Source organism: Pongo abelii, chromosome 8, assembly GCF_028885655.2.
Source record: "Pongo abelii isolate AG06213 chromosome 8, NHGRI_mPonAbe1-v2.0_pri, whole genome shotgun sequence".
NCBI lineage: Eukaryota > Metazoa > Chordata > Mammalia > Primates > Hominidae > Pongo > Pongo abelii.
This window is the reverse complement of record NC_071993.2, coordinates 22801739-22827980: the sequence shown is the minus strand read 5'-3', so window position 1 is coordinate 22827980 and position 26242 is coordinate 22801739. Positions and strand designations below refer to the sequence as shown.

Sequence of the window (26242 nt, the reverse complement as noted above, 5' to 3'; positions counted from 1 at the left end):
TAGTAAGGTAGTGTCAACAATATGCTGCCGAAAAAGAGTGTGCTTTCTGGGAACTCGTCTGAATTCCAGTTTGCCTTAAAAAATCTTGTAATTGTGTATGTTTTACTGTAACCACTTACGTTGCTACCTTATATTTATGAATTGCTACATTTGTTTTAGAGTTTCTTGCTAATTGGAAATATTTTGAAACTACTTAAGTGTTCCATAGTGTATGACTTGTAAATAGTACATTTGGTGTTATTTTCTTTTGCTCTCAAGAGAAGTTGGCAATTCTAAGTATCCACAACCAGAGGAGTGAAGTTTCCATTTCATATAAATGTAAGCATGTTACTCATTCAACAGATCTATATTGGGCACATACAGTGTCAGCTACTATGGGAAGAATTGCTAAAACACCTCTAATATTTTTGTCCAAATGTCTTTATTTTGAGGGCTCTGAGTTGACATAAGAAAGGTCTGTTTCACAGCCTTCTTTTTCAAAATGTCTATTTTTTTTACTATATTATTTTTGAAGAAAGAATGGAGGTGTAATATAAACATGAAATCTAAACACTTAGATGCCATGTATTTCTGGTTTGATTTCATTTTAGGTGGCAATGTCTGATATTAGATAAATGTTTTATATGACCTTCTGTGCACCAAAGTTTATAGTATAATGTGAGAATAAATATGTCAGCAGTCTTAAGAACAAACAAACATGGTGTATATGAGCATCTTCCACATACTGTGGTAAAACGCTCATTATATCTGTGCTTTAAGTTTTTCTTAAATTCTAACTGTTGACCTTGGGCATGTTAAGGTCAGGTTTTGGCATCAGTGTTTGCACCTGTGAACTGAGGTGGTTTGGATGATTTCCAAGTCTAACTCAAGATTTTTTTTTTTCAGTCTACTAGGTGCACAGTGTTATACTAGGATTTGTAGAATACTATATATAAAAGTTGTCTTACTATTATAACCTTCCAAATGCAGCAACATTCAGGGAATTTTCAAGACCTTGACTAGAGGGGAAGGAAATCTATGGTGATTTTAAGAGACTGTGAACTAAGAGTTTGTTATATTGAATGTAGCTGAACTGCATTGCAGTCTATTAAGCCAAAGTCGATTTGACTGAAACATAACAACTTGCAATTAAGGTGAAATGTTCAAGTCCATTGAGGTGGTAATGAAAATCTTGATTTGGGTAATGGTCATAGTCGGGAGTAAGCCTGCCATTGTGTGGTTAATTTGATATGTTACTGCTTTCTAACTTAAAATACCCATCAGTGAATGGATCAGTGCCAATTTTTAAGTATTTTAAGCAGAGAATATAACTGAATACATAAAGGAAAAGACTTAAGGCAGTTTTGTCTTGTTACATTTAGAATTAAACTAAAAATGATCAAACAGTAAGCGTCTTAAGATGATATTTTAATAGTGTGGAGAGGATGTTGAATGATATGAGCCAAGACTTGTTTTAAATAGATACTCTAAAAGATTTTTACCCACAGTGAAATGTGAGCCTTTTAGAAATTAGTATTTTAAAACCTATTTAAATATCCAAAGGAAAACATTATCTGTATAGAAAAATCTTAAAGCACATAAAACTTGTTTAAAACATGTAGCATTTAGAAGTAGCTAAGTATTGATGTTAGAGGCTTTTGGTTTAAAGCTGTAGAAGTTCAAATGAGCTTTGGCAAAAATGTCAGGTATTTAGGGGTTTGGGGGGGCCTATCAGTAGAAGGAAAGGCTGGTAATGGAACCATGTGAAGAGCTGGGTGCTTGAGTGTGTGGCTGTGTGAGTGCTTGGGACTTTTCTGTACCCTTTGGCTCAGTTCTCCTTCATAGCTGGCTGGTTCCTTCACAGAGCAGGGAATGAACGGTTCCTGTATTTCATATTTTGTCATTTCTGCTCCCCCAAAAGGGTTTCCTGTCTCTAATTCAGTTATAAAAATACCGTGGAAGGATTCCACTTGGGATTGGTCTGGCCTTGGTCATTTGTGGCCGTCACTTGGACTAAGCAGTTATAAAAACATGGCAGCGCTTGCCTGTTGACGTTGGGGAAAGAACAGTCCCCAGAGAGGCGAAAGGGCCTGCCAGGCAGTGTCAGGCAGGTCTCTGTCCTAGTAATAGAGCTGGATGGTTCTGGACATCCGTGGGTCTTTACCATGGGAATCTGTGAGGGCCAGCCTGATGAGCACCGTGTGCTGTGTTGTGTGTGGATTGGAGAATTCATGGCGCCCTTGGTGGAGCATCAGTAGCTTTGATTATATTCTCCACAGGCTCTGGTTTTTGGAATAGATAAAGACCGTATTGGATGCATCATAATTTTTTTTTTTTTTTTTGGTTCATGGGTTTTTATTTGGGCACTGAAAGAAGATAAGGAAACTAAGTTTTAAAGTGATGTGAGTGACTGTGAAATGACTTTTGACTGAATAGGACATAATAAGGCAATTACATTAAAATTAAAATTAGACATTAGATGAAATTATTGAGTGGAACCTGGCTACCATTCATTCAAGAACTGGTCTCCTCAAACTATTTTTTTGTTCTTTTTAATCTTCAGAGGAAAGAAACACACCAAGCAGACATACAGAAAGTTTATTAAGGAAGTCATTTTATACTCCTTAAAACTTGGGATTATAACCAGAGAACAGAATACATTTACCTCTCCATTTGTCAGATACTTTAGAGTGAACTTTAAGTATTTATACTTAGAGTGAACTCTAAGTATTTATACTTAGTACTTAGTGTTACTTAGTACTTACAGTTACTAAACTTCAGTACTGAGAATGATGCCCCATGTCAGGTCAGTGATTTCTATTTCCAGGGTATCCTGATCTGCTGTGCCTTTAGAAAGGTTGCCGGCAAGAATTATAGTAAACCACCAAAATCTGCCTTAAGTTGATTAGAAAATACAGTCAACCAGAGCAATTAATTCTGCCAGCATAGCCTTCGAAATACAAATTTTGGAATTGAAGGGAATTGGTGCAATTTGGCAAAAAAGGTTTGTGGTTGGACAGATGAGGTTCAAATGCTAACTTTGGAACTGATGGGCTCTTTGAGCAGGTGATTTAGTCACTTGAGCCTCAGTTTTCACATTGTTAAAATGGAGATAATGATATGACTTCCCAGGGTTGAGGGTCAAATGAGATAGTGTATTTAAGGCCTAGCACTGTAATTAGCACATCATAAGGACTCAGTAAATGATGCCTAAAAGTAATAAAGTTCAAATGCAGTTTGGATGGTGATATATTAAAAGAACCAGATCCCTGTTTCTCAAAATCTAAGGTGTTTATCAATCACTTGGGGACTTTTTAAAAAAAAAAGTCTGCTAAATTAGGCTCTGCTGCTGGGCAGGTGGCTCATGCATGTAATCCTAACCATGCATTGGGAGGCTGAGGCAGGAGTATCGCTTGAGGCCAAGATTTTGAGACCAGCCTGGGCAGCATAGCAAGACCCTGTCCCTACAAAAAATGTAAAAACATAGATGGTTATGGCGGCACACACCTGTAGCCTGAACTACTCAGGAGGCTGAGGTGGGAGGATCATCTGAGTCCAGGAGGTCCAGGCTGCAGGGAGCCATGGTTGTACAGTGCACTCTAGCTTGGGTGACAGATGGAGGCTCCCACTAAATGTGAAACAATACAAATTAAAATGCAGTGTCTAATTCAGCACATCTGGTGGGGGTGCTGCCTGAGACTGTGCATTTATCATACTCTCGGGTGGTACTGATGCTGCAGGTCCACAGGCTACATAGCAGTAGAAGGAAGAACTTTACCACTAAGGATTCCTCCCCCAGCCCCAACTGTATGTGATGAGCCCTTAGAAGAATGGTGGCCCCATGATAGATTAGAAAATTTGGGAGAAGAAATTGTAGGTTGGAAAGGGACACAAGCAATTTAGATTCAAGAATGTAGAATTGCAGTTGGTGGTGGTGGGTGGATCCTGCAGTTACAGTACCATGCAGGATGCTGGAAAGGTGTGATTGGAGCTCGGGAGCCACTAGGGCTGGAATAGACCATTGAGACCTGCCCGTACAGAATCGGTAAGTCAGATCTCCACTGGAGGAGCAGGGACACTGGCGACACTTGGCTTTGAGGGAAGGACAGAGGAAGAAGAAACAGGAGGAGAAAACAGGTCGGCAGAATTAGATGTTCCCAAGTGCTTGAAAGTCATGGCTGTGCTTGTGCTAAAGTGGTTGATTGGGGCTGGGTGTGAAAGCTTAAAGACTTAAGGAGTGAATGAGTGGAAGTAGAGGCAATTCCTCTTTTTTGGAAGGTAAGTAGAAGGAAGGTGAAGGATGCATTTTGTTAGGAATACCTGGGGAGTTTCCTTGAATCCGTCTCTTCGTTTCCATTCTCACTTCTGTCATTCCTAACCAGATTTGTTTCCCTCTTTCCTAGACTGATATTAAAACCCCCTAGCTTATTTCCCTGTGTCTGCCTTTATCCTCATTTCTTTTCTTTTTTGTACTAGGGACTCCTATGGCAGTCCAGTGAAGGCCATAGACTCCTCAGAATGAGGCTTTTAAAGGAATAAATGAAAATACAGAGGATATGTCCTAGCAAGTTCAAGGATCCCTCTAATTCTATCCATGGACCACTTGGGAGTTCATGGAACCCCATCAAGAACCCTTGCAAGAATAAGATGGGGATAGTGTGGGGTGAGAAAGTGGGGAGAGCACGCAGCAGCCAGGAAGAATTCTTGGGGGGGAGCACGCATAGGCTGAATTGATTACCCGCCTGGGTCACAGTGCCTAGTACTTGGGATTCACAGCTGTACCCTTAACCACTGAGCCGTGCTGCCTGGCCCAAGCTCAGGAGTCATTCATTTCTTTGAGTTCTTTTATTTTCTTAGTCTTGAGAGCTGTTCTTGGATGGACAGAGTATTAGCTGTTAACATGAGAGAAAACTACTTGAAAAATGGTTTTTCCCTTTATAGAAAGAAAATCATTGTTAATGTTCAGAGCATGTAGGGAGAGAACCAGTACATAATTTATTTAAGAAAAATGTTGTAGGGAGTTTTAAAACAGTAACTTGCCTAAAGCTAAGCCTCGCAATTCTAAATCTTTATAGTTTTTCAGCTACCTGGGCACAGTGATTAAGAGCTCTGGAGTCCGTGTTCGGTTGGCTCTGTGACCTTGAACAAGTTATTTTGCCTCTCAGTTCCTTGTTTATAAAAGGAGGTAATAATAGTACCTACTTTGGAAGTTCGTTATGTGGATTAAATCAGTTCATACTTGTAAGATGCCTAAATAGTTGCTGGCACATGGTAAGTTCTTAATATGCTAGCTGTCATTATTACTATTCTTTAAAATAGAGACAGGGTCTTGCTATATTGGCCAGGCTGGTCTCAAACTTCTGACCTCAAGCAATCCTCTCACCTCGGCCTCCCAAAGTGCTGGAAATAGAGGCTTGAGCCACCATGCCTATCCTATTTTTTTTTAATATCTTAAATGCTAAGAGGTAGCAAATTATCAGATTGTATGCTAAATCAATGGTTACTTTATCCTGTTTTGTAGTAGAACATCACCGTTGTACTTGGCATCCTTGTGTGTTTTTGAGTTATGAATTATCATTTTAGAATTACCCTTGTGCCCTTGATTTACTTTCTGTATCTATTTTGTTATGTTCTTTCTTGTATTTTTCACACTTCCGCTAGCGATTAGGTTCTTTGAAGTGTCAGAAATCTAATTCACATCCATTAGTTGCAAGTTATGTCAGCTATTGACTTGATATTTCACCTTGTCTTTAAATATGGAGACACTGCAAGATACTTCAGATGCAAAATGAATATATTGTGGACCTTGCTCTCAAATTGTGCATAACTACAGGAGACACAGACGTAAAATAAATATATGTGTAAATAACTACAGTGTCCAGAATGCTAGGGGTGGAGGGTATTAAATAGACTGTGCAGAACATTGAGCAAAGGCATGACGTCGGCGAAGGGCTTAGACATGAGGCAATTTGGGAGAAGAGCATTTTAGGCAGAGGGGTCAGCTGGTGCAAAGACCCTGAGGCTGGTGTTTGCTTGGCCTGTCATGGCAACTGCAGGAAAGCTGGCATGGCTGGAGCACAGCAAGAGGGGGATATAGTGGTAGGAGATCGGCCAAGGTGCTAACCAGGACTGGAGCATGATTACTTCTGCCTGGGGGACTTGGAGAATCCTTGAGAGGAGGTAACAATGAGGAGGACCTTGAGGATTAAATAGAATCTCCCAGCTGCAGAAGATGGGTGACATGGTTCAGCTGTGTCCCCACTCAAATCTAATCTTGAATTGTACCCATAATCCCCAGGTGTTGTGGGTGGATCCGCTGGAGATAATTGAATCATGGGGGCGGTTTTCCCCATCGTATTCTCATGACAGTGAGTTAGTTCTCACGAAACCTGATGATTTTAAATAAGGAGCTTCTCCTTTTGCTGGGTGCTCATTCTTCTGCTTGCTGCTGCCATGTGAAGAAGGATGTGTTTGCTTCCCCTTCTGCCATGATCGTAAGTTTCTTGAGGTCTCCCCAGCCCTGCAGAACTGAGTCAGTTAAACCTCTTACCTTTATAAATTACCCAGTCTTGGGTATTTCTTCATAGCAGCATCAGAACAGACTAATACAATGGGGAAAGGCACATGCAGCCGGGTGTCCGACAGCTGGCCAAACCAAGCAGAGCGGAGAATGTGAGTAGTTGGCTTTGGGTGTGGCCACAGTGGCAGTACCCAGTAACATGTTAGAAATGCAGAGCTTGGGCCTCTGCAGACCTGCTGGAGCAGAATGTACATTTTAACAAGACATGGTGATCATCAGCATATTTGAGTCTGAGAAACACCCATCAGGGTAAATCTTTCGTTTCAAGCCGTGAGGTTCCTTAGATGTGCCTCAGGGGCTGGTGGGAGGGGGCCGAGCTGGTAGGGGAATTTAGTCCTACCTCAGTTTCCTCCAGAACAGCCTTGTTTTTGTCCTCATTGTCATCTCTCTCTCCTTTTTTTTTTTTTTTTTTTTTTAACTGGGGTACTGAATATAATATGTAAAGGGGGTAAAAAAGATCCTGCAGCCAAGAAAATTGAAAACCACAGAGGAACATGAAGGGAATGTCAGGAGATGTTTGAAAGAGTAGTTTGAGGACACCTTTGAAGGGCCAAGTGGTTGATGTTTGCCAGAGAAAAGCCAGCAGTTCTGACCAGGATTACTTTAAAATTTGCCACAAATCTCAAATGACACTCGACCCGGAAGTGTTACTGCCTCTTTTAATATGTTCTCTACTCTGTGAAGTCATTTCTTCCTTTTCACCTCTCCTTGAACTTCACCTAGTGTCCTGTCCCCCACTCCCCCCACCCCATCCTCCCCTCAGCATATAACTTCATTTAGAAAGCATTGAACAAATAGAAGCCGTCAGCTTCCGCTCTTCCCACCATCCCATCTAAATTTTGGACAGCTGGGTCCGTCAGTCTGCAGACATGCTGGAGGGGCTGCCCTGCCTGGTTTTGTAGCTGCTAGCTACATATGGCAACTTAAATTTCAGCTAATAAAACTTAAAATTCAGGTTCTCATATCAAGTGCTCACTAGCCACATGTGGTTAGTGGTTACTGGATTGAACAGTGCAGATATAGATGATTCCCACCATTGCAGTATCTTCCACTGGCATGGCTCACCATTCCGGGGCCTCCCGTCTTGAAAGCAAAATAAACTACAGTAACAGCAGAAGCTCTCCTTCACCCTTAGTCTCTCATTTTAGTGTCTTCTCGTGTTTTCTGTTCCTTTTTTTTTAAGATGTCTTGCTTTCTGGCCTGGGCTGGAGTGCATGGTGCGATCACGGCTCACTGCTGCCTCAAACTCCTGGTCTCAAGCAGTCCTGCTTCAGACTCCCTAAGTGCTGGGATTACACATGTGAGCTACCACACCTGCCCTGTTCCTTTTCATAGCAGGAGTGAAAGGCCTTGTCTAAAGCTGAGGTCTCCTATTTCTATAGAGACACCGTACCCCGCAACCCTCAACTTACCTGCCATGATCTCCTTAACTTACCCCAATCTAGCTTTCACCTCCAGCACACCTAGGAAACTGCTCAAGTCAGCATCACTGGCAGTGCTCACGTTTTCAAATGCAGGGGGCTCCTTTTTTTTTTGTCTCTTGTTTTCCTTCTGCTTCACTAGCCACTCCTTAGGCGCAGGCTCCTCGTCTTTTGCTCAGTCTGGAAATGTTGGAATGCCCCAGGCCTGTGTCCAGGATCACCTACAATTACATTTACTTTACCTACATGATTTCATTTAGTCTCTTGGCTTTTTATACCATTTTACAGTGATGATTGAGAAATTTTTAACTTCAGCTCTAACTTTCCTCTTGGGCTCTATATGCAGTTTCTTACCAGGTATCTTCACATGAATACCTAATAGACATCTCAGATGTCCCAAGCAGGCCTCTTGATTTCCTCCGTGCACTCTGCCCCATCCCCTGTCATAACTTAAAACTGGCTTCTACCGGTCTCAGAAAATGGACCACCATAGACCCAGGTGCTCAAGCTTAAACGTAGGGACCAACCTTGATTATGCTTTTTCTCCCTACTCCTTCTCCACATCCAATTTTTGAGTCCGGAATCCACATGCTTCTTTCTATTTGAATCTTCTTTCTCAGGAACACTGTGGTAGCCTCCTGTTTGGTCTCCTGGTGTTCAGTTTTGCCCTGTTTCAGTCCGCCTTCTCTGCAGCAGTGGCAGAGGAATCTTGCTTAACTGTAGATGATTTCATGTCATGTCCTCAGTTAAACCTTCCAAAGGCTTACATTGCATTTAGAATAAAATCCAAACCTTTTCTGACCTGCAGGATCTTACTGGCCTGGGCCCCACTTTCCTCCTTGCCCTCATCCCATAACACCCTCTTCATGATTCCTATGTTCCAGCCACCCTGCGCTTTTTCTGTTCCTAAAGGCAAGCTCAGAGCAGCCACAGTTCTTCAGTCTTTATTTTTCTCTTTGTCAGGAATGTTTTTCCCTCTTTTATTTATTTTATTTATTTTTTTTTGAGACAAGGTCTCGCTCTGTTACCCGGGCTGGAGTGCAGTGGCACGGTCATAGCTCACTGCAGCCTTGAACTCCTGGGCTCAAGCGATCCTCCTGCCTCAGCCTCCTATGTAGCTGGGACTACAGGTGTGCACCACCATGCCTGGATAATTTTTTTAATTTTTGTAAGAGATGGGGAGTCTCACTGTGTTGCCCAGGCTGGTCTTCAACTCCTGGCCTCAAGTAATCCTCCTGCCTCAGCCTCCCTAGGTGTTGGGATTACAGGCATGAACCACCATGCCCAGCCTGCCCTCAGATCTTTGGATGGTTGGCTCCTATTAGTTATTTTAGTCTCCTAGCTAAGGGGTTGCCTCCTCAGATGGCCTCTCTGACCTCCTAAGCTAAGGGAGCCCCTCCACTGTCATACTGTTATTTTCTCTGTGACACTTAACACTGTTTGAAACTGAGTTGTGTACATTTTTATTGCTTATCTCCCTCAACTAGAACAGTAAGTTTCATAGCAACTGAGACTTTTTCCTATTTACTAGGTGTATCCCTGCATCTAGAACAGTGTATTTAGATAGTAGGTGCTCAGTACGTATTGTTGAACGAATGAGTGGGGCTGGGATTCTAAACCGTAGGCCATTAGTTCTCAGGTGGAATACCATGAGGCCTCCCATATTCAATTTTCATAAACATGTAAAGTTTACTTTTGTTATAATCAAGCATAGAACATTTTAGAGCATTTTGCTGAGCGGGTTGTGCAATGCATTAGAGAGTGGGGAAAAACTTGCTGCAAATTGGTGATAAGAGGTATGGGGTAACTGCAAGCCAGTGCCAAAGAAAGAGGTTATGTTTACAGCAGCATGCAAGAACTGTGTCTTGTGAACACGACAGAAAAGGTTCGGAAAGTAAACAGCTTCTTTCAGACAGTGTCAGATGTTGAAGGGCTGCCAAGTGAACTGTGTGAAGACTATGAATGCATTTCTAAGTAATCTGAGATATTATGTAGAAGAGTGTGCTGCAGTGTTATTACTGACTTGTTCTTTTAATGGCTTCAGACACGCCTCCAAAAATTGTAGTATTCAGAAGTGTACCATGAGTTAAATTTAAGATTGCATAAACATTGTAAGAATAGTGATAATGTCAATATCTCTGTCCTTTGTGGGTCTTTTTCTATTGTGTATTGTTTCTGCTGGTTCTTCTTCATGGTGCCTTGTTGCCATTTATGTTTGGTTCATTTTGGCTCTGAGCTGCTCACTTCCCTTGGATAGTTATTCAGGGAGCATTCTTCAAGTCTTAGGATAAAGATGTATCCTTCCAGAGAGAATTGTTTGTTTTTGCCACATGGCTATGGGTACTAGAGACCAAGACCATTTGAAACTAAATTCACAGCTTGGAATTTTTTGGACCTCATGGTGATATAAAATTGGGCTGCAGTCCCTGGGGTGGTATGGTTTTATTTTTGGTAGACCCATTGTAGCCTTATGGAGAAAAGGTTTCCTATTAGACTTCACAACTTGGGTGGGTCCTAGGCTTTGTCTTCTGTTCCTGTCAACCCATGAGACCATCAAAGCCCTTAGAGCCAAAGTGGCTTCCATGACTAACTTACTCTTCCTGCTTCCAGTTTTCACTAAGATCTTGGCAGGCCGACTTCTCTCCTCCCTCTTCCAACTCTTTGATGCCTTCAAGAAGATGTTTAAGAACATATTTTATTCAGGACGCTTACTTATTTTCAGTGCAGAGCTGACCTGAATAACCCTGTCAGCAGAAATGCAAATCAACCTCAAAGTTTCAAAAGAGGGACTCCAACAGTAAGTGAGACAGTGAGAAGCCAAAGAATGGTGGCACTTCTGCAGCCTTCCAGGGATGGATCCCTGAGGGGAGTCAGTGCGACAGGAGGTGGGACTGCAAGAAGGAAGGATGCCATTGCTGTCTTCCAGAGGTGATGGGAACCTGAGCTTGGGCAGGGGTACAGACATTGTTGGATAACCAGGTATAGATGTGGTAGAAGCTGTGTTGTCTAAGTGGCCCATAGCCTAAAAGGTTTGAAGATACTGCTGTAAACAAGCAGACAAAGGATGTGCTTAGAGAGATTACAGGTAGAATCAGCTGGATTTGGTGACTGTTAGGTAACAGGAAGGAATTGACAGTGACTCACCTAGGTCAGTTTCTTACCATTCACACTCTCCATTACATTATTGTTATTTGGGGGCTGTTAGCTTCTGGCGGGATACCCCTGCCCCGCTTGCCGCAACTGGGATTGTACACACAGATACTGTGAGACAGCAGAGGATTAATAAACTGCCCTGGGAGAGTTAGTGGTAGGCTCTTGAAATTCTTCAAGAATTGAATTAGCGTGGTGGATGGAAAAGCTGGAGAAAACACCTTACAGGCAGAATAATGCATACAAAAGCATAAAGGGTATGTGGCATTTCCAGGGAACTGCCAAACCCTTCTTCAGGTGCTTCTATACTTCCCTCCTTCTGATTTTATGGTTTTATCCATTTCCATTCTTATGGACATGTTCTTATTTAAATTACTTTTGTTTGTGTTTCTCCAGGCTTGGTCATTTAGGCTTAGAAACATATTTGCAAGTTGCTAGATACCCTAACATTCAGAGCTTAGTTTATTTGTAGTTGTAATAAATAAGCCTTGCTTTTGTTTTTTCAACGTGGACTTTGAGGAAGGTGTTAGGTATTAGTCAACCCGAGAATGACCTCTGTAGCATTCCACATGACCTGCACAAAGGCTCCAGGTGGTAGGGGCAGGTGGGGGCTGATGTCAGTATTGCCACCTGCACACCATAGCAAGGGGCTGCATTAGCGGGAGACAGGCACCCTTTTTGTGAGTTGTCCGCACATAGGAGGCTCATTTTCTGATGTGCACAGAGGTGCCTGTGTGCTAGCAGCTGCCCTGCTTTGCCTTGCTTTTCTCGGGTCATGCATCCAAAATTTCTCATGTCACGTTCCCGATCACTGGTGTCTTTGGAGGAGCTTTCAGGTGGTGTTCAGTCTGGACAGAAGAAAAGAAAGTGGGGTTTATAAAGTCCCCTTATAGATTTGAATCTGCTTTAGAAAATGCACCGTTGTGCAGTCTTTGCTGCTGCTACATACATGCTTCTATAATGCAGATTCACTTGTATGAGTTCGGTGTATCGGGAATGTGGCATAGGATGTATGAATTGGTCCATATGCAGTTTTCCTTGAGTACACCACTGCCTCCAAGTATCAGCAGCTAGGTGCAGAGTACACTAATACAGCTCAAGGCAGCAAGCCAAATTGGGAAACAGGACTGCATACCTTGCTCTTGTATCCGTTTTCTTCCTTCTGACTCCAGCAGCCTTCTGCTCTATCTCGGTAGTACTCATTTCAGGGTTCTCTCCAATCTTTGGACATTTTCTCCTAGTCTGTGTAACTTAGAAGCTTGGTTACTCCTTATATTCCTTCCATCAAGTGATCCTCACCTTTGTATTTCTAAAGTCCATTATATATCTATTCGAAATTACACTAAAATACTGTTTATTTTTCTATTTTTAGGATTTTTATTTTTAAGCATTCTGGTGATAGAGTTTCATAGTTTTTGAGTGGTCTGCCTAAAATCTGGATTTTAGTGTCTATGTAGAACTTAGAAATTTTTCAGAAATACATATATTGCATTACAATAAAAGCGTTTGTATTTACAATGTATTTTGAACAACTATATGCCCAGGCTGCAAGTTTCCCAAAGAAAGATGTAATCGTTGGTTTTTTTGTTTCCAAGGATAACCAGGTATAGATGTGGTAGAAGCTGTGTTGTCTAAGTGGACCATAGCCTGAAAGGTTTGAAGATACTGCTCTAAACAAGCAGAACATTAGTTTCTTTGTCTGCTCTTTGAGTATTCTTACTAATCCTTCTCTGGCCTGACCATGTGTCCCTCCCAAGTTTCACACATTCCCAGGTATCTAGTGTGTTCGGTTGTCTCCCTGTGCTACTCAGCAGCTGCCTTTTCCAGCAATGGCCCTAGCTTGCTTCTGTGCTCAGGAACAGGAACAGAAGTTTTCTTCTCAGCTGTCCCCTGTCTCTCTTAGACCAAGTCCACAGGCTTTTACTACATTAGGCCTTGGAGTACATTTCCTGTAGAATCAAAGGGCCAACTTACAAATGAATGTTTGGAACACAACCCATTCATAAATTAGGTTCTGCCTGCACCCAGATGGAAAGTTAAATGCTTTGGCATCAGAAGAACTGTTGAGAAACAGATATTGTTTCTGAAATTATGATAAATCCATAAGGCACTTGCTTTTTGGCACATTGCACCAAAGTAGGAGGACAGGAGCAAATTTTAGGGACATTAAAAAAAATAGGTTAGGAGAAGCTAATCTTTTTGTCTAATTCACTTTCTCTTGGAGTTCTGGCATCAGATACTTACCGATTTAACACATGCCAATGAATATTTGAGCCAGGAAATAGCCAATAGTGAATATTTTTATTATGTGTTAGATAAAGCTTCTTTCTTCTTATGCTTATTTAGGTGAACTAGAAATATGGTTTCAGTGAAATTTAAGTTCTAATAAGTACAGATATATAGCATATTTTCTGAAAAACTTGAAAAACACACACAAATATAAAAAATTACCGTAACCATTCTATCAAGCAACCAGTGTTAATGTTTTAATGTGTTTCTTTCCAATATCTTTTTTAAAAAATCTCATTGAGACTATTCTGTCTATCTTACTATGTATTCTTCACAATTATTTTAAATTTTTGATCACTGCTTAATAATTAGGTTGGTGCAAAAGTAATTGTGGTTCTTGCCATTACTTTCAGTGGCAAAAACTGCTATTACTTTTGCACCAACCTAAATAGTTTAATGAAGTTTAATTGTCCAAACATTGGTGCCAGTATTTTGCCACCACAAGTAATGTTGCTGTCAGCATCTCCCTGTATGAAACTCTTTCTTATTTGGGATGATTTCCTTAGAACAGATTCTCTTTTTGGGGAATTTACTTGGTCAAAGGGTATGAATATTTTAAGGCTCTTGGTACATGTTGCCAAGTTGCTTTCAAAAAGGGTTATACCAGATTATAACCCTAGCAGTGTGGCTAAGAGCCGCTTTCCCACATCTTCTGCCTTCAGGGTTCTAAATTGAACAGCAAAGATTGCAATAAAAAGATATCCTTTTTTTCCATATGCTTTTAACCCATTTAAATCTCTTTATAGAGATTTTCAGCAGTTTGACCAAAGATGTACACACATGGGCAGTGTGGGAGTATCAGGTCTGAGGTTGGAGGATGGCTCCTACATAGGCTGCCTGGCCCGAGTCTGCCCTCTGAAAAGACCTGCGTTCAACTGACCCACTTCTCCCAGTTTTTCTTCATCGAACTCTAGGCAGAGAGTGCCTGCATCCCAGAAGCAGGTCGCTGTCCACTGTCTGTGGTTGGTTAATTTCTGCTGGCCATAGCCCACATTATTTATATTAAACCCAATCCAATAGCATTTAATGGCAGGCAGAATTCTTCCCATGTAAGTAGACTAGCCAGGAATTTGTATTTCATCATTCTCAGTCTGACTGCTTAACGTTAGACTCTACCTATGGACGATTTACATGAACCATGTCAGAAAATGTAATGTGACATCTGCTAGAGTCCACAATTACAAGGTGTGTGTGTGTGTGTGTGTGTGTGTGTGTGTGTTTAATTTTTTAAAAAAATTTTTGAGATGCAGTTTTGCCCTGTTACCCAGGCTGGAGTACAGTGGTGTGATCATAGCTCACTACAGCCTCGAACTCTTAGGTACAAGTGATTCTCCTGCCTCAGCTCGTGTAATAGCTGGGACTATAGTTGTGTGCCACCATGCCCCGCTAATTTTTAAAAACAAATTTTTGTAGAGATGGGGGTCTTGCTATGTTGCCTAGGGTAGTCTCAAACTCCTGGGCTCAAGTGATCTTTCTGCCTTGGCCTCCCAAAGTGTTGGGATTTCAGGCATGAGCCACCACACCCAGCCTTGCTTTTTAAATGTTGGATGTTACCCTCCCTCTACTGTGGTCCTATAGTTTGGCTTGAAGCTTGATTCTGTGCGCTAGCCACTCTGTCAAGCATTATGTAGTATAAATAATGCCGGTCACTTGCGCTGACCTCACAAACATTCCGAAGCCTGGCAAGGCAGGTGTGGAAGCTCAAAGCTTTGCCATCTAACTGTGAGTACTCAGGCTTCTTTCCATTTAGATAAGACACTCAGAAAGCAAAAGCAGTGCAATTTAATTTTTAACTCTTTTACTTAACATACAAAGTAGCCTTTATTTTTTTTAAGCTGAAGGAAATGAACTCCAGAGAACACTGAAGAAAATTGAAGGAAAAAAGCAGAGCTCTTAGAAAGAAAGGAAAGGTCACACTTATAAACTGTAGCCATCTAGATAAACTGTTATTTCCACTTTATGTGGATGTATTTTATTGTGACAGTGCTAACTACAGTTGCCAATTTTCAGGAGGCCTAAATTACTGACTATTTTAGATGAATTCAGGCTTTAAAATTAGCCCTGGGATAATATATTTCTTTTAAAATGGAACCTTAATTGATCCTTATTTTTTAAAGCTTGAATTAAGTAGAAAATTAAGGGTCTTTTGTAAAAGATGATAATATATATTTAACTTGGATGATTACCTAATAGAGAATTATTCCTTGTTCTAGTATTTTAAAATATTAAATGTTTGACACAAAAACAGACCATTCTGAATAGGCTTTAGGAAGTAGGTGACTTTTCAGTATGAATAAACTATATGTAATTTTTCATTAACTTCAGAAAAAGAACTTTAAAAATTATGGATATAAATTTTTATGCCCTATTTTAAGAAACTACCCTTTTTTTCTTATGTGAAAAATGTCTGCAAGATTGAAAAAAGATTCCATGTAGAGTAATGTATTGAATGAAATGAGTTGTTTTCCACTTAACCAGAGTGGCCAAAGGCTATTTCAAAACAAATTTATTCCCATTTCTGAACCTGCAAATCAAGAGACCACTTAAGGATTCATTTCAATTTGGTTATTTATAGGAAGAAAAGACTATTCTGATGGCATGTAGGATGGTCCTAAAGTAATCGGCTCAGCTAAAAACACACTTAATAACTGTTGGGCATGTCAGCTGAGGAGAGACCCTTATAGCCTGTGTTTCCTACAAAAACAAAAACACAGTTCTTTTATGAAAGTAGACAAGTTGATGGTATATTTGGGCTAAATAAAATACGATGTTGACATGTGTTGAAATATTCTGTAGTTGTTACACATGTTGGCTGAGGTTGTTGTACTGATCTAGACACATGGCTGATACTTTGAGTGGGAACATAGCCAGTGTGCCTTTAATATACTATGTCCCTCTGAGGAGGGATTACAGATGATTTTTTGCTTCCTACTTACACCTTTTTATAGGTTTCTTACAAAAATATTGAGCATGCAGTCTTCTTACAATTAGGGAAAAAACCCAAGACATGTTCTAAGGTGAGATGGGTGGTGGGAAGAAATCTGTATACAGTCAGCCCTCTGTATCCAAGGCTTCTGAATCTTCAGATTCAACCAACCACGGGTCAAAAATATTAAAGGAAAAAGATAAAAAATAATATAAATAAAAGCACCAATACAGTATAACAGCTACTTACTGTGACCATTACATTGTGTCAGGTACTTACACATGGACTAGAGATGATATAGAGTATATGGGAGGATGTGTGCAGGTTTTATACAAATACGACGTTTTGTATTAGGGACTTCAGCATCTAGGGAGTGTGGTATCCTGGGGAGTCCTGGAACCAATCCCCCAAAGATACCAAGGGAAGACTGTATATTGAATTCAGTGAGGCAGAAATGACTTGTACATTTTGGTTTGTGAGATAAAATATTCTCTTGATATAGGGGATTTTTTTCTCTGTGTAGCTATCCTAGGAAATCCCTTGATTAAAAGAAATGTTGATTGTACTGGGAAAAACAAATAATAAATAATTCTAAAAGTTGTCACTTTTGGTGAGTTTGGGAAAAACAAGGACAAACTGCAGTGATGACCGCTAATTTACCTACAGGTATCCAAGTTTTTATTGCATCTTAGCAGTGAAAAAAATCAGAGCATGTGCTCTCAATATATGAATTTTTATTTATAAGTTTTCCTGTGTGTTCTACTGAATTATTTTGTCTTATACACAGAAATTTTAAAAGGATGCATTGACGGTAAATATTAGTAACTAAAACTTGTTTTGTTAAAAATTATTGATATCGTGAAAAATTATCATTAGTGTGTAGTGGATTTTATTTTTTCAAATGAAGGTTATGTGGATGAGTTCGTATCACTGTTTTTAAAAATGGTGAATATTTTATGATAAAGCAGTTTGAAGGTCTGGTCCTATATTCATTTTGCTATTTGGTTTTAATAACTCAAAAAGTTACCTACAAAGATACACTGATCCAAATGGGTGAAGTGCATTGTTGACTGTGCTTATTAACTGGTGATTCTCATTTTCACACTGTCCACCAGTTAGATAAAAATTTTTCTGGTAAATTTCTATTTTTGTGGATAGCACTAAGTTCTCATAAAATGTGTTCCAGTTTATATTAAGGATGAAGAGGGTTGAAAATAAAAAACTTTTTACATTTATTGAAAATTTTAAAACAGATGAGAAGTATTTTATAAGTTCTTTGTACGAAAGATACAAAAGCACATCTCTTTTCGAAATACTTTCTGTACAGTCTGAGTTTCTTTTCAAAAAAGCAGTTATTTTCTTGCACTTCTTAAAACCTCATCTTTACTTTGAAGGGACTGATTAAGTAAGGTCATTGAAGAAACATCTGCCCGGTATTACTGACAGCCGCTTGTGATCACAGAGTAGGTCAGTAGATTTGGAGCAGATTGTATTCATGTAAGGGAAAATGTGTTAATCATTCTTAAAACAATTCTTCTATGATTTTGCCACAAGACAACTGGAACACCTCTGTATGGTACAAAACAGTTTTGGGGTCACGCCCCACCTCATTACTGAAAGGTTTTGTTTTTTATACTGCATAGATGGTAGCCCTACATGAATAAATTGAACAGATGACAAAGGGGCCCACTGCCACATCTTGAGTTATTTAAGTGGCATGTGACATCTAATCTGTGGACCCAAATAAGGGCTGTCAGTGTTGGTAAAAGCTGCATTTCTTACCTTTTAAGGTAAAATTAAGTGTAAGTAGACATTCTGACAGTTTCTTCTTGCACTCAGTAGATTATCTTGCTTACCCCTCCCCCATACACATCACTTAGATTTTCAGGTACAGTAACCCCTTTGTTTCCCCGGGGGATTGGTACTAGGATCCTGCAGACACCAAAATCCTCAGATGCTCAAGGCCTTGCAGTCAGCCCTGTGGCACCCAGGGGTATGAAAAGGTAGTCCGCCGTGTCCACGGGCTCTGCATCCAGCCAGTAATGTGTTTTTGAATCGCCTTTGCTTGAATCCGAGGGCTCCGCATACTCAATGAGGTGTGTAAATGAAGGAGAGAGTGACTCTGGACTTAACACCTCTTATCAGGCTCTCTTCATTTCTTGGATTCCATTAAAAAAATCATAAACCATCAGAACCAGATGGTAGTTGTGATTTTTTTTTTTTCCTAATCCCTTCATGTTATAGATGAGAAAGCTGAGACAGTGAAATAAAGAAACTGCTCAGTGATAGAGCGAGGACCAGAATTATGCCTCCCAACTCAGCACCAGGCTGGATGTGTGTGTTAAGGTCATCTGTGGGTAGTGTGTCGATGACTAAGCTCCCCAGATGGGAACTAGTGGAGATCTGTTGATATCTGACTTCCTAAAAACTAATTTCTCTCTCAGATCTCTTGGCTCTGTTCTTTGTTTCCCAAACATATGGCCTTGAAATCATCTTTAGTTTTTGTCTTTTTGCTTTCTTCTTGTAGACACATGCTTTGTCTAGCTATTACTGAAACATGAAGAATACTCATAAATAGATTCTCATTTCCTGAGAAGTTGCCTTCTAAGTGAATCAAGATGCCATGTAGAATCACTCTTGGACTGTTTTTAGTGATGGTGGTGAAATCCTTGTATGTATTACTCTCCAAAAGCCTTAAAAGTGTTAACAAAGAATGCATAGGTAAAATAAAGCAAAATGCAATCAGCTAAAACAAAAAATCAAGTTGTAAAGATGGGGAGAGAAAAACACATTTACCATAAAATTTTTCACAGTCCTGGTTAAGGAAACTGACATTGGAACTTGAAACTTAGGTCTGAATTTCTTAGCAACCATGACAAGTCTGATCTAACTATCCTTGTCTAATGGGAGGACAGATACTGGTTTATTTTCACTCCCTGATTCTAAGGAAAACTTATGACCCCAATCGATTAAAACAGGACTAAAATTAATGGATATGCAGAACTATTTGTTATTGAGTCCCATGAAAGCCAAGGCAAAATGCGACACACACCAGATATCAGAGTGAGGCAGCCCAGAGGTACGGCTTTCTCCCAGCCTGGCTGTAAACAGAGATCAGTCTTGAATAAATGATTCCTTCAAGAATATTTTCCAGTCCAGCTCGGTGAAAAATTGAGATCACTATTGAGTGCCTAAAGGACATGTTTTCTGCATTGTTGACTGAAAGAAGATTCCTATACCATAGTTACCTTGGTATGTAGGTAGTAAAGACCTTGTACCATTGGGTCAAATGAGAACCTCACTTGTGGTCTTGTATGAAGGGCTGTTCCATCTCTAAGGGAAGGCCATAAGTGGGGCCTGGATATTTCTGAGAAAACATGTGATGGTAGTACTCTATTGAAGCCCCAAATTCTAAGCTACAGAGCAGAAAAGACAATGTCTAGGAAAAGACACACCAAGTGCCTACCCCTTTCACGGAAGAATCTAGATGCAGCTTCTGTAATATGTTTATTTAGAATCACATCCCACCCTGTCCTAGTTCTCAAATAATCTAGTGTGGATTTTAGACAATTTTCTGTTGTCTAAGATGGATCCCCAACCCCTGCTCCACAGATGGACCAGTAGTGGTCCATGGCCTGTTAGGAACTGGGCCACACAGCAGGAGGTGAGCAGCGGGCAAAGGATCAAAGCTTCGTCTGTATTTACGGCTGCTCCCCATTGCTCACATTACCCCCTGAGCTCTGCTTCCTGTCAGATCAGTGACAGCATTAGATTCTCATAGGAGCACAAACCCTATTGTGAACTGTACATGTGAGCGATCTAGGTTACTCACTCCTTATGAAAATCTAATACCTGATGATCTGTCACTGTCTCCCATCACCCCCAGATGGGACCATCTAGTTGCAGGAAAACAAGCTCAGGGCTCCCACTGATTCTATATATTATTGAGTTATATAATTATCTCATTATATATTACAACGTAATAATAGAAATTAAGTGCACAATAAGGGTAATGGTCTTGAATCATCCCAAAACCATCCCCACACCACCCCAGTCCCTGGAAAAATTGTCTTCCACGAAACCAGTCCCTGGTGCCTGAAAGGTTGGGGACTGCTAGTTTATAAGATGGTTTTCTATTGCACGGTCCAGACTGACAATGACAAGGAATTTAGAATCTCAGCTATTGTTCTATTTCCAGCAGCTCTTCCTATTGAGTAACTATGAGAAACATATTTTTAAGAAGGCTTATTTTTGGGAAGTTAGAGTTGTGTTGTTTGAGGTGTGCTCCTGAGAGCTGTTTACTCACACCTTCATGGGTCAAGTTTTATGCTGGGAGCAGGGTTTCCCTTGTAGTCAGGAGCTTATGCCTGGAAACATAGCAGATGACACAATGGGAAAGCCACCTCACTGTGGAATCAGGTGGGGCATACATACAGAAATGAATTTTAAATGTTAAAGTATTTCTATTTTACACAGATGATCATGTGAGGACTTATATTTTATGATAAAAAGTAAGGAATAAAATTTGAAAAAGCTTTATAAGAACTTCTGGAAAACAAAAGCAAAAACAAGTCTCCTCTGGTATAAAGATGCATATGCAGTGGAAGGAAATGTACTGGGGCGGCAATCGAGCATCCTGGGAGGAGGAGAAGGGGCAAGAGTCAGAATAAACATAGGGCTCTGTCATGTATAGGTCTGAAGAAAAGAGGGCCGGTGTATGGATGAGCATTTCAGGCCTTTTAACTACAGAGCTGGAAGATAATGCAGGTTCCCAGGAGGAAGGATGACAAGGACAAAGGAGGGCAGGCCTGAACTATTCAGGGGACGAGCTCTGGGCTGTTCTGAATCGCAGATGCCATCCTGAATTGCATTTGTGTAAAATAGGCTGCAGTGGTTCATGCATGCCGTTGCTTCCATTTGGCACACACCGTCTGAACCTCAGGCATTTCTTAAGACTTTACCAAAACCATTCAGTTTTCTTATTTGTAAAATCGGGATACCACCACCTCTTCTGTCTCCCTTAGGGTGTTACATGGGGGACCAAATCCTTTTTTCTACCCTGGAGCAAGTGCCAGCACAGGGAGGTGGTAGAAATGTTTGCTCAGGTGCCCACAGCCAATTGATGCCCCACTGCTCTTGTGTTTGTATTGAATCCGTTTGTTAATTTTTTTCTTGTTTAGAGGAAATACATATGGTGATTTTGCAATCAATGCAGCATTGCATAATAATTAAAGGGCTAGCCTTGGGGCCAGACTATTTCAGATTCTAGCCCTCCCATTTGCCTTGCATGATTACTTATCTCAAGCTCAGTTTTCTCCTCTGTAAAACGGTTATTTCTTGCTATGCTATTAAGAGGACAGAATGAGGTAAGGACGACCCAAGTGTCAGTCCACGTGCACTCAGTGAATCTTAGGATTTTTCCTCCCCTTCTTTGGTATTTGTGCTCTTTGAAGAAAAATCCTCTTGAAAGAGGAGATATGTTGGGTTTTTGTCACTCTCTTCCACAAGAGGAGATGTAAAAACCTTTCAAAATTTTATTTAGTATTTCAGCTTGTGGAAAACACATTAAGATGGCAAATAATCTTAAAATAAATTAGTGGAGTTCATGATTTCCAAGTAGGGGGAACCCTAATGATTTAAATATGTCCCGATGCTGTATTAACTTACAGAGCGTAGCATAGTGCCTGAGTTCAGATTTAGGAGCCTACTGGCTGGACTCAGCACTTAATTAGCTGTGTGACCTTGGGCAAGTGAATTAATCTCTCTGTACCTCAGTTTTATTATTTATACAACATGGGTAGTATTAGCACCTAGATTTTGGGATTCCCCCAACCTCTATTCCAAAATAGGGTATTTTTGAGGTTTAAATGAGTTAATATACATTAAACCCTTAGAACCGTGCCTGGCCCTGTTTGCTGTTATTTATTATTGTTACAATGCTGCTGCTGTAGTGTGAATAAAGTCAAGAGTAATTTAAGTTTTGAGAAATACTTAATTATAATAAAATGTCTTTGTCCAAGCAGTTATAAGGATTTTTTTTTCCCCCTGCAGGGCTCAATAAGGATTTTTTTTTTTCTCCCCTGCAGGGCTCAAGTGTTTGGAAAGAGTAAGTACATTCCAGCCTTATTCAGTGATGTCCTTACAGGGACCCTGCTTTTGTGCATCAGTCTTTTGTGACATGAAAATGTTGCTAAAGAAAAACTTGAGCAGTTAGTAAAGACATCGCAAGGTGTTAGGGCAACAACCGTCAGTTTGCAGTGATTATGCTATGGTTGGTTGTTCTCATATGCTTCCACTTTCTTTGCAGTAATACCTGTATGCATTATTTACAATTCCAAATTGAAGCCATTCATTCCTTTACTGTCATGCACCTTGAAATCTGTGTACAGTCATCCCTCAGTATCTGTGAGGGATTGGTTTCAGGACCACTCCCCATACCAAAATCCTGAAGATGCTCAAGTCCCTGATATAAAATGGCATGATGTTTGCATTTATAACTGTGCACATCCTCCTGCATGCTTTAAATTCTGTCTCTAGATTATAGTACTTAATACAGTGTAAGTGCTATGTACATAGTTGCCATACTGTATTGTTTAGGGAATAATGGCACGAAAAAAAGTCTGTACATGTTCAGTATAGCTGCAACCATTGTAGGCCTAGTTAAATTTTCCATCGGATGCGGAACCTGCAAATGTGGAGGACCTGTTGTGTGGGCTTCATCTAGGTGATTAATGACATAGCAGAGCAGTGTTTTTTTTGTTGTTGTTTTTTAAAAATATTTTTCAATGTACAGGCCTTTATTAACTGAGTGCTCAGGAGTAAGCTCAGTGTGTGTCACAAGCATGGAGATGGGGGATTGCTCCCAAGGAGAAGAGAGGGGGTGAGGGGCAGCTTGGGGAGTGAGGAGAGGAAGGACAGGGGGACCAGGGCTAGTCCCCCACCTCCGACACCCTAGCTCCTGAAGGGTTCCACCAGACCTACCCTTGTGCTCCTCGAAGAAAAATCTGCTAAGGAAGAAGAAAAAGATAGGTTAGTGTTTTTAATGTGACAGACGAATCTTTAAGTGATTCCTTGCATGAATCTAATTCTTGATGATAGCCAATTATTTGAGACGTGTGATAAATTATAACAAGCCCAGACCTTTCCTTTTACCCTTGGCTCTGGGTGTGCATATATGTAAGGAACTTAATGGTAATAGGAACACCCCATTATCCAGTCTAATAATAAACCACTAATTGTACCAGATAAAAAATATTATGAACTGAAGACCTAATATTGTTGAAATGTCACAACTTCTGTGAGTAAAACATTTTAGCTGGGCACGGTGGCTCATGCCTATAATCTCAGCACTTTGGGAGTCTGAGGTAGGAGGATCACTTTAGCCCAGGAGTTCAAGACCAGCCTAGGCAACATAGCAGGACCCCGTCTCGGTGAAAAATAAAAAAATTAACCAGGCATATTGGTGAGTGCCTGTAGTCTCAGCTACTCGGGAGGCTGAGGTGGGAGGATCACTTGAGCCCAGGAGGTCAAGGCTGCAGTGAGCCAAGATGGTGTCAGTGTACTGCATCCTGGGCGACAGAGGAAGACCCTGTCTTAATCAGTCAATCAGTATTTCATGCTTTTAGATACTCTATGGTTTTCCCACCTGATACTATCACTACTATCAAAGAACCACATAAGGAAATTCTGTAAATGGTTCTTAACTTTGTGCCGTACACCTGAGAATGTGCACAGGTTTATTAGCTATAGTCCTTCATCTTGAGTCTGTATAGAATCCTGTCCTCTACTCATAAGTTACTCAGTGTTACCAGTTTTCTTTTTTTTCCTGTTGCTTTCTTACTGTATTCAGAAAATTTTCTTCTTTAAAAAGTTTCAGATTATTGTCACTTTGGTGGGCCCTTTACTCGTCTCTAATAAAATGTGAACTGAATACATTTTCAGGTGAGATGTTTCAGTTCATGCTATGGGGTCTCCTGTCTGTGTGAAGATCTGAACTATGGTGTACTTTCTCTTCATTTTTTCCCCTATTTCTTTTTCTAAAATTAATTTTATTCTATATATTTGAGGTTTACAACATGATGCTGTGGGATTCACAGAGATAGTAGTGACTGTAGTGAAGCAAATTCATCTATCAATGATCTCGCACAAAGTAGGCCCTGTGTATCTGCATGTTCCACATTTGCAGATCCCACCAACCACAGATCGAAATTACTTGGGAGAAAAACAAATAATAATATAACAATGAGAATAATACAGATTTTTAAAAAATGCAGTATAACTATTCACATAGCATTTACATTATATTTGGGATTACAGAAATGATTTAGAGTATCCAGGAGGATGTGTGCAGAATATATGCAAAGCTGCGTCATTTTATATCAGGGACTTGATCATTGGGGATTTTGGTGTCCTGAGGGATTCCTGCAACCGGTTGTCCACTGATCTCGAAGGATGATGATAGTTAATTTGTGTGTGTGTTTACATGTGTATGTATGTGTGTGTGTGTGTCTGCGTTTGTAACAAGTAACTGAAACCTACTTAACAAAAATCCCCAATACAGTTTTATGAACTCTAGGCCTCATGTTAATACATGAGGTCTACATTAGACCTCTAAACTTGTTCATCCTCTTTATCTGCTATTTTGTATCTTTTGACCTCCATCTCTTCATTTGGTCCTCCCTCCACCTCAGCTCTGATAACCATTGTTTGATTAAATGCATACCTGACCTTTTTAAAAAGAGTCCACATATAAAATCATGCAACATTTTTCTCTCTGTGCCTGGCGTATTTCACTTAGCATAATGTCCTCCAGGTCTCTTCATGTTGTGGCAAATGGCAGGGTCTCAGGAAGGGTTTCTCTTTCATCTGAGGTCAACATTTCCTTCATCCTTCTTTTTTTTTTAATCTAACTTATTCTTGCCTACTTGAATTGCAGATTAGTATAGTGTCACATAGCATGCTGCATCATGAGCATATCAGAATATCACATTTAATGTATAAGAACTTAATCCAGTAAAACAAATAAGGTCTCATTTGCTATTACGAGTGAGCATGTATGTGCTAAGTACCTGTGGAGCAGGAGACAGAATGTGCGCGTTCTTCGTCTGCGGAATACCTCTCATAACAGATGGCCCTAAATGCGCTTCTGGCGTCTCCAGACATGAAAAATTCAAATGGTCTAATTTAGCTGTGTCAACATGAGAAATTTAAAATGTTGAAATGTTACCTACTTTGTACCATACTCTACTTTATTCCTAGATTAAAGAAAAAAAATAGAGGCTGGGCACGGTGGCTCACACCTGTAATCTCATTCCTTTGGGAGACGAAGGTGGGAGGATTGCTAGAAGCCAGGAGTTTGAGACCAGCCTGGGCAACAAAGCAAGACCTCGTTTCTACTAAAAATAATTTTTTTAAATAATTAGTTGGTGTATGCCTGGGGTCCCAGTACTCAGGAAGCTGAGGTGGAACTTAAGCCCAGGACTTCAAGGCTGCAGTGAGCTTTGATTGTAACACTGCACTCCAGCTTGGGCAACAGAGTAAAACCCCATCACTTAATTAAAAAATAAAAATCCGATAAGAAGAAAATAGAGCTTGCTTTCTTCAATTATTGAGTGACTTCTCAACCTAGTATAACTAACAGGAAGAAAAGTCTTTTTGATGCCTACTGATGTCACTTTTCAGAACCCTGAAAGGAATCTAGGGGTTTAAAGTCACCTCTCTCAAATGATTTGTGGGGTTTAGTTAAGACGTAATTTGTGGAATCTATTGGGAGATTAGATTTCCTTCAGGAGAGAAGAACAACTATCTAGGAGTTCAAGTTGTCCAAGGATTTAGCCAACTGCCTTTGGGAATAATGAGTTTCCTGTTCCTGAAATTATCCGAAATGTGCCGGTTCAG

At 40.3% G+C, this 26242-nt stretch overlaps 1 protein-coding gene across 4 annotated transcripts in view; it reads left to right on the top strand.

Annotated features, from left to right (window-relative positions):
- PIP4K2A (phosphatidylinositol-5-phosphate 4-kinase type 2 alpha) overlaps window positions 1–26242 on the top strand; it is a 179438-nt gene that overhangs the window by 2165 nt on the left and 151031 nt on the right. Inside the window, exon 1 of one of the 4 annotated variants that reach the window (XM_054522052.1) lies at window positions 15114–15141. The exons of 2 other annotated variants lie outside the window; for them this stretch is intronic. The gene's annotated coding sequence lies outside the window, so the exon portion shown is untranslated. Of the gene's footprint in view, window positions 1–15113; window positions 15142–22431; window positions 22452–26242 lie in introns of those variants that run through there. One more of the 4 variants, XM_054522053.2, reaches the window with a different exon arrangement.